A 9,426-nucleotide genomic window follows, 5' to 3' on the forward strand; every position below is an offset into this window, starting at 1 on the left:
GTAGCTGCAGACAGTTCTCAGAAACATTCAACCAATATCCGTGGTGAAATTGGCCCGGCAATCTTTGTTTTTATTTATTTATTTTTAAGATTTTATTTATTTATTCATGAGAGACACACACAGAGAGAGATAAGCAGAGACACAGGCAGAGAGAGAAGCAGGCTCCATGTAGGGAGCCCGACGTGGGACTTGATCCTGGGTCTCCAGGATCATACCCCAGGCTGAAGGAGGTGCCAAACTGCTGAGCCACCCGGGCTGCCCTGGCCCAGCAATCTTTTAGCAATAAATATTGACTACAAACCATGGACAAGGCATTAAGAATAAGTTTTAAAGATGTTCAGAAAGAAAGAAAGACAGACAAAATAAAAAGGCATAGGATGTACCTCCTATCCCCTAAGAAGCTTGTGGAATTGTGCTGTTAAGTCATTATCATAAGAAAATCCTATGAAAAGCTCAAAAGAAAAGTGAATATTCTCAATTACAATGCAGAAAAATTTCACCAAGTGAGAAGCACAAACTGTTGTAGGATTTCAAAGACAGAGAGACCATCGGGATTTGAGGTGTCCTGAAGTGTTTAGTGAGAAAGTAGGATTTTTTGAAAAAGATTATTTGTTTATTCATGAGAGACACACAGAGAGAGAGGCAGAGAGAGAAGCAGGCTCCATGCAGGGAGCCCAATGTGGGACCCGATCCTAGGACTCCAGGATCATGACCTGAGCCGAAGGCAGGTGCTCAACCACTGAGCCATCCAGGTGTTCTGAGAAAGTAGTATTTAAGTAGGGCACTAATGGAGATAGAATTTGTATCTTGAAGAGCAGGAAATATCACAAGAGAATAAAGCCCATGGTATGCCAGGGAACATTTTACTGATGACTGTACCATGAAGAGTGATAAGATAAGTCTGCAGTGATAAGAGTTAAAATCTGAGATGGACCCATAGCACCACAATTAAGAACAATGAAGACAGATCTGGGTTTGAATCCTGTCTCTACCACTAATCAGTTGAGTGGCCTTGTCACATTTATCCTCTCTGAAGCTCAGTTTCCACCATCTTAAAACAGAGACAGTATTAATTACGCCTGCTTCATAAAGTCCATATGAAGATAAAATGAGAGTTACTCTCTATAGTTCTCAGGAAATAAGTGCTCAGCAGGGTGACTATTCCATGCTCTCCCCCAGAGTCAGAGTTTGTGGTCTGAAACTTCAAGGGATTGAAAAAGAATTTTTTAAATTAAAAGTATAGAACAAAGCAGGCCGTAGAACAGATACTCAGCTTTTTTGCTTTTACTTTATCCAATAGAGCAGCATTTTCCCTGCTGATTTCCATTTGGAGCATGACTTTAGTATACATATTGTTTGATTTTGAAACATCCTTTCCCAAGAAGCATTCTTCCTAAAGAATACTCTTCCTGAAAAATATTCTGAATCCTGCTCACCTCCACTATCATCTCCATGCTTTGCTAGACAACAGATTGCTTCTAGAGCAAAATAAGAAATGATGTGGATTTCAGATTTGTGTTACTTGCATTTATTCATCCATTGATTTAACAAATATTTATTGAGTACCTATTTTGAAAGATGAAAGGCCATCAAGGGGAAGCTACTTCACTTCCCACCTCCTACCTGCACCTATAATTCCCTTTCTGTGTTCTCTTCTGTCACAAAGAGGGAAGAAGAGCCTCTCCTCCTTTTATCTTTTATTTATTTATTTATTTATTTATTTATTTATTTATTTTTACAGATTTTATTTATTTATTAATGAGAGACACAGAGAGACAGAGACATAGACAGGGAGCCTGATGCAGGACTCGATCCTTGGACTCGATCCCAGGACCCAGGGATCATGCCCTGAGCCAGAGGCAGACGCTCAACTGCTGAGCCACCCAGGGAGCCAGCCTTTATTTTTTTTTTAAATTTTTTTAAATTTATTTATGATAGGCACACAGTGAGAGAGAGAGGCAGAGACATAGGCAGAGGGTGAAACAGGTTCCATGCACCAGGAGCCCGACATGGGACTCGATCCTGGGTCCCCAGGATCGGGTCCTGGGCCAAAGGCAGGCGCTAAACCAATGCGCCACCCAGGGATCCCGGGGGGCCAGCCTTTAAAAGGAAGAGGGGCTTGGGATTCGGGGGCGGGGGGCTCAGCGCTTGAGCATCCGCCTTTAGCTCAGGTCTGCCTTTGGCTCAGGGCATGATCCTGGAGTCCTAGGATGGGTTCCCACATTGGGCTCCCTGCATGGAGCCTGCTCCCTCTGCCTCTGCCTCTGCCTCTGCCTCTGTCTCTGTCTCTGTCTCTGCCTCTCTCTCTCTCTGTTTCTCATGAATAAATAAATAAAATCTTTAAAAATTAAATTAAATTAAAGGCTGGCCCCTCCACCTGTGCTTTGGAGCCCTTGCTTTCCTAGGAGGCCTTTGCCTTAGTATTGTCTCTTTCCTGTTTCCAGCCTCTTCCTCTTTAGTGGTTCCTTTCTAGTCAATATTTAAACATACTCAAGTATCCCTCATTAAAAGAAAAAAAAAGATAAATGTTCTTTAGTCTTTCATCCACATCTTCCTTATGTTCTCTTTCCCTTCTCTCTAAAGTTGTAGAAAGCCTGGCCAACAGACTCTGCCTTGATTTTATTAACCACCCCTTACTCCTCAACCCCATCAAAACTGGAATTTGTGCCTGCCAATCCTCAAAAACTGCCTAAGATCATCAAATTTTATTTCTCATTTTGCTTTGACCAATTACCTGTTTGAAATACTTTCTTCCCTTAACTTCTGTGATATCACACATTTCTGATTTTCTTCTCTCTTCTCCAGATGTTCCTTTTTGCCCATCTTTGACAGCTCTCCCTTTGTGAGACCATTAAATGTTTTTCACATTCTTTTCTAATGCACACATCTCTTCCTACTCTGGCTTTTTCCTAAGGAAAATGCATTCACTCCCATGGCTTTATTACCAATGGCATATCTGCAACTCTCAAATCTCTAGCTCCAGATCCACATATCCAACTGCCTCCATAAGCCCTCTACCTGAATTTTCCACTGGTACCTCAAACTCAGCATATCCAAACCTGGACTCATCGTCTTCATTCCCAAACCTGGTTCTTCTCTGGTGTTTCTCAGCTCAGTAAATGATAGTACCAGCTGCTTTAAGAGTCATCTCCGACCATTCCTTCTTCATCATTCATTACAAATCAATGACTAATTTTGTCATCATACTTTCTAGATATTCTGAAAACCATCTTTTTCTCCATTTTTACCACCATCATTTCTTATCTAAGCTACTGCAACAGTCTTCTTTTAAAAAGGGCAAATCTGTTTAGATCATTGTCAATGCTTATATTAAAGCTGTCCATTGAACTGGGGATAAAGTCCAAAATCCTTAATATGGTCTACAAGGTCTTATATGTTCTGACCCCTATCTGTGTTTCTACCTTCATTCTATGTTCTTTACTCCCACTTTTCTCTCCTTGGCAGACATGCTGGTTTCCCATCAGTGCTTCAATGCATCATACTCTCTCCTCTTTCACACCTATCTCTCCTCCACTCCCCTAGCAATCTCTACCCCTCACCTAACTACTCGTATTTGTCTTTTCAGGTTTCAGCTGAATTGAAGGCAAAATTGGCTAGTTCTTCTTCTATACATTCACATTATGCCCCATTCTCATCCTTTGTAACACTCCTCACTTTTATATTGTCTACCTTCACTAATTGTCTATAAGTTCCAGGGGCTATACCTGCCATGCTTATCAATGTATTATTTTATTTTTTTTTAATTTTTTAAAATTTATTTATGATAGCTACAGAGAGAGAGAGAGAGGCAGAGACACAGGCAGAGGGAGAAGCAGGCTCCATGCACCGGGAGCCCGACGTGGGATTCGATCCCGGATCTCCAGGATCGCGCCCTGGGCCAAAGGCAGGCGCCAAACCGTTGCGCCACCCAGGGATCCCTTATCAATGTATTATTAGTGCATAGTATAGTATCTGACAAATTTAGGCAATAAAATATATATTAATTCATTCATACAGTGATAGGTCAGCTTCACCTTTATTTCTGCCAAGTCGTCCTTGACTCATTCAAGCAGAATTGGTAACTTTCACATTAATATAACCACTATACAGGGGATCCCTGGGTGGCTCAGCGGTTTAGCGCCTGCCTTCGGCTCAGGGCGTGATCCTGGAGACCTGGGATCGAGTCCCACATCGGGCTCCCTGCATGGAGCATGCTTCTCCCTCTGCCTGTGTCTCTGCCTCTCTCTCTCTCTCATGAATAAATAAAATATTAAAATATATATATATATAACCACTATACCAAAGATACTATCTGTATCTTATTTCTCTTTGTGCCCCTAGCACTTCACTTGGTGTCTGGAACAAAATGAATGCTCAACCTATGCTTATAGAATTGAACTAACAAAGACTTTGCCAACTGGCTGGATATGAGATCTGAAGGAATATAGAAAGTCAAAGATAAACTCTGAAGGGTAGGCTAGCCTTTAACACAAATGGAAAAGTTGGTAAAGGAAGGTGGTTTAGAAAGTAAATATATGCAGTTCTGAGCATAGGTATTGATAGTGTAGTGACAGAGGGGAGAGTTTATACAAAAAGTCATTAAAGCCCTTTCACAAAGATGGCGCCGAAGGCGAGGAAGGAAGCCCCTGCCCCTCCCAAAGCTGAAGCCAAAGCAAAGACTTTGAAAGCTAAGAAAGTGGTGCTGAAAGGCATGCACAGTCACAAAAAAAGAAAAAGAAGAAGAAGAAGAAGAAGAAGAAGAAGAAGAAGAAGATCCATACGTCCCTACATTCCAACGACCCAAGACCCTGTGTCTCCAAAGGCAGCCCAAATATCCTCGAAAGAGCACCCCCAGGAGAAACAAGCTTGATCACTATGCCATCATCAAGTTCCCCCTGACTACTGAGTCAGCCATGAAGAAAATAGAAGACAACAACACACTTGCGTTCATTGTGGATGTCAAGGCCAAATAAGCACCAGATCAAACAGGCTGTGAAGAAGCTCTATGACATTGATGTGGCCACCTTGATTGGGCCTGATGGAGGGAAGAAAGCATATGTTTGACTGGCTCCTGACTATGATGCTTTGGATGTTGCCAACAAAACTGGGGTCATCTAAACTGAGTCCAGCTGGCTATAAATCTAAATATAAATTTTTTCACCACACACAAAAAAAGTCAGTAAAGCCATGGAGTCCTGAAATGGCAACATGAAGATAATTCCCGAGGTTGGAAGCAGTCTGCTGGAGCCAGAGAAGGCTAACAGATGGGATACATTCTAATTTGCCTAGGACAATCCCAGTTTACACCTGTTATCCTAACATAATTATTGATGGTGCTGCCGCCTTGTATGTTTAAAAGTGTCCAAATAAATTAGGGGTACCCAGTTGGCTCCGTTGGTAAAGCATGCAACTCTTGACCTCAGGGTCTTGAATCAAGCCCCATGTTGGCCATACAGCTTACTTTAAAAAAAAAAAAGTGCCCAATAAACTATATGACCAGCCAACCAGAAGACCATGTGAATTTGGAAAAGTTAAGTGAGTTAAGGGCAAGAACATTTAGGACAAGAGCAGAGCAAGAAATTACAGTGATTTCGAGTTCTAGATAGTGAAGGAATGTACTGAATTGAATGACATTTTATAAAGAGCTATGAAATGAACTAGCTACCACTTCTGGATGGGCAATGTCACAAAAACCCTGATAGGTAGGCATTTCCATCCATATTTTATAGATAAAATAATCAAAGCTTAGATTAAACACCCACTCAGAAAATTAGCTAAAATATAGCTTAATAAGTAAAATACAGTGACTTTTCCTCACTCATAGCCATCTTAGCAGCTGTTCTTGGTTGGGGCCTGCTCAAAACCTAAGGCAGGAAATACAGTGGCTGCATAAAAGATGAAAAGGCCACTGGAATCTTTCTACTCTGGGCTCCCACTCATCATGAAAAGTGGAAAGTATGTACAAGCACAATCTGAAAATAATCAGAGATGGCAAAAGCGACACTGATCATCCTTGCCAACAACTGCCCAGCTTTGAGGAAATCTGAAATAGAATATTAAGCCGTGTTGGCCAAACCTGGTGTCCATCATCAGTACAGTGGCAAGACTATTGAATTGGGTTTAGAATGTGGGAAATACTGTGCAGTATGCACACTGGCTATCATTAATCCAAGTGATTCTGATATCATTAGAAGCATGTCAGAACAGACTGGTGAAAAGCAAAACATGCAAAATCTCTAATAAAACTGGCCAGAGGGGAATCCCTGGGTGGCTCAGTGGTTTAGTGCCTGCCCTTGGCCCAGGGTGTGATCCTGGAGTCCTGGGATCAAGTCCCACATCGGGCTCCCTGCATGGAGCCTGCTTGTCCCTCTGTGTCTCTGCCTCTCTCTCTCTCTGTGTGTGTGTCTCTCATGAATAAATAAATAAAATCTTTAAAAAAAAATAAAAATAAAACTGGCCAGAGCTTGTTTGGAAAAAAAAAAAGTAAAACCTAGCTAGAGAGCAAAACTAACTAAATATAAACAAATAATTGAAAAAAGAAGTCAAAGGGGGAAATATCTGGAAGTCACAAGAAGTCTCTTCTCCAATAACTTGTAAGCATCTTGAGTGGGAAGGGAAAAATAAAGCATTGATATGGTAACTTCCCCATAAAGGAGGGTAACCACTGCTACCAAGATCCTTCACTATAACTTGCAAAATTACTGCTCACTATTTTCTGAAGTAGCTTCATTGAAAACCATCCTTCTTTTCCCAAGAGACAAGTAATTCCAGGAAGTAACTTTTTAAAAAAAGACTTTATTTATTTGACAGAGAGATGGAGAGAGAGAGAAAGAGAGAGAGCATGAGCAGAGTGAGGGGCAGAGGGAGAAGCAGACTCCCCGCTGAGAAGGGAGCCTGGGATCATGACCTGAGCCAAAGGCAGCAGCTTAACCTGAGCCACCCAGGTGTCCCTCCAGGAAATAACTTCAGTGAAATGGAAAATAGACACTTCTACCCTGGGACACACCTGACTTCAAAACCAGCTTGTAGGTAGGGAAAAAGCAAATATTCAGGGGCAAAAGGAATTTAATCTTGGCTAAAATGGATGTCAGAGAAGGTATCATTGCAATGAAAGCAAAAGCAAGAAAGGGAATAACCTAAGGAGAGCCTGGAAATGTATATGTAGAGGCAAAGATTACTCCAAAAGTCGAATCAAAGCTAAGCAGTGGAGAGTGACACCACAGCGCATGGGCAGAAAAGGTAAGACAAAGGAATATAAACATTTCATGAGGATGACTTAAGGATTCTAAGTTAGTTGATACTTGTGATGATTCCTTCAAAGTGAGTGAAAATTGCATTTTAGCAGCAAAGGTCCTTCAATCTTTCCCAAGAGCTAAATAAGGTACTCTTTACTAAGTAATAATAGGAGTTTCACTTTTTACTGCCTCCCTCATTGAACGATGCCTAAAAACAATTATACTTCAGCTGTGCTGCATCTTTTCCCTTTCCCCTTTTCCCCTTCTTCTGAAGACTAGAAAGAGATTAATGCAACAGCACATATGCAGTTAGAATTTCACTCTAAAGCAATCAGTTTTAAGAAGCACTTTGTACAAATGCGCTGCATTTAAGAATGATTTTGGTGCATGTGTCTTTCCATGGGACAACCCAGCTCAATGTAAAGAACAAGTACTATAAACCAAGAAACCAAGCCTGACTACTTGTGGAACTTAGGTAAATCATATATTTTCCCTATTATTCATTTTTTTAAGTTTATTTATTTAAGTAATCCCTACACCTAATGTGGGGCTCAAAATTACAACCCCAAGATTAAGAGTTGCATGCTACCCTGACTGAGCCAGCCACATATCCCATAAAGTGAGTGGTTTTTTTTTTAAGATTTTATTTATTTATTCATGAGAGACAGAGAGAGAAAGAGGCAGAGACATAGGCAGAGGGAGAAACAGGCTCCATGCAGGGAGCCCGACATGGGATTTGATCCCAGGACTCCAGGATTACACCCTGGGCCGAAGGCAGGCGCCAAACTGCTGAGCCACCCAGGGATCCCCCCCCCCTTTTTTTTTTAAGTAATCCTGGGACACCTGAGTGGCTCAGCCGTTGAGCATCTGCCTTTGGCCCAGGGCGTGATCCTTGGAATCCCAGGATCGAGTCCCACGTCAGGCTCCCTGCATAGAGCCTGCTTATCCCTCTGCCTGTGTCTCTGCCTCTCTCTGTGTGTCTTTCGTGAATAAATAAATAAACTCTTTGAAAAAATAAAATAAAAATAGTAATCCCTACATCCAATGTGGGGCTTGAACTCATGATCCCAAGATCATGCTCTATGGACTGAGGCGTCAAGCATCCCTCTGTTATTCTAATAGCCATATATATATATATATATATATATATATATATATATATATCTTAATATCTTATATATAGCATGGTTTGTTGTTGTTTTGGTGAAAAATTCTACACAAAAGTAAGGTACGTGCTGTTAGGAATGCCTTGTAAATATTAAATCCATTTTAAATCATTATAAAGGCAGATGAATTATTACACTTTCTTTATTCCTTTCCTCTATTTTTGTAACAACCTAACATTTTATTGAATAAAGACTTATGAAACTTAAGAGTCTGAATAAATGCTGGAGGTCAAGTTAAAATTGGTATTTAAGAAATAATTCAACTTGTATGGCCTCTTCTTAATTTACATATTAGTCAATCAATAAACAAACATTTGTTCAGTGCTTCCTGTGTGTCAGGAATTATGTTAGGCTGTGGGAGGGGAGGGATACCAAGGACTATATTTCATCAAATCAAAGACAGCTTGGATTATAAGAAGTATATCAGTTTCTGAGCTGTTAAAATGTAGAAAATATGCATCTAAGAAGTGATTATATGTAGGTAAAAAACAAAGAGCTTCCATGGCGAAAAAATAGAATATATCCATAATAGATACCAAGTGTTAGAAACCAAAAGCATCCCCAGAAGTTTAGTGAACAAGAAGTACCAAGGAGCTGAGGGTCGTGAAGGAGATGCACTGTATATGACACTGGCCTAGTTCTGCTAATGTATTTTCTATCGATTCTATAAGACATTGGCAAGAAAAGAACAAAATAAAAACTAAGATTTATACTTTCCCTCCTGAAATGTGACAACTTTAAGTTTTGTTGAGACTTCTGAATTCTATAGTTATACCAACCTGAAACCATGATTTCTCTTGCATTGGAAAATTTAACTTACCAACGATTATGTAAATTATGAATTAAGCAAATACACGCTTTGCTAAAATACAAAGGAAACTTGGGGCAAATGGCCCAGATCATTTAAAATTTGAGCCTGTAATAACGAGTGAAAATACTTTGAGATAATAGTTTTGGCATCATTTCTCATTTGGCATTGAGAGAGTAAAAATAAAAATTGTTCTCCAGTGGAAGTTCTTTTAAGA

At 40.4% G+C, this 9,426-nt stretch overlaps 1 pseudogene; it reads left to right on the forward strand.

Annotated features, from left to right (window-relative positions):
• Nucleotides 1-4,618: 4,618 nt before the first annotated feature.
• Nucleotides 4,619-6,240, forward strand: LOC129520489 (60S ribosomal protein L30-like; annotated as a pseudogene).
• The last annotated feature ends 3,186 nt before the right edge of the window (nt 6,241-9,426 follow it).

The sequence above is a fragment of the Nyctereutes procyonoides genome, unplaced genomic scaffold, assembly GCF_905146905.1.
Source record: "Nyctereutes procyonoides isolate TBG_1078 unplaced genomic scaffold, NYPRO_anot_genome, whole genome shotgun sequence".
Classification (NCBI taxonomy): domain Eukaryota; kingdom Metazoa; phylum Chordata; class Mammalia; order Carnivora; family Canidae; genus Nyctereutes; species Nyctereutes procyonoides.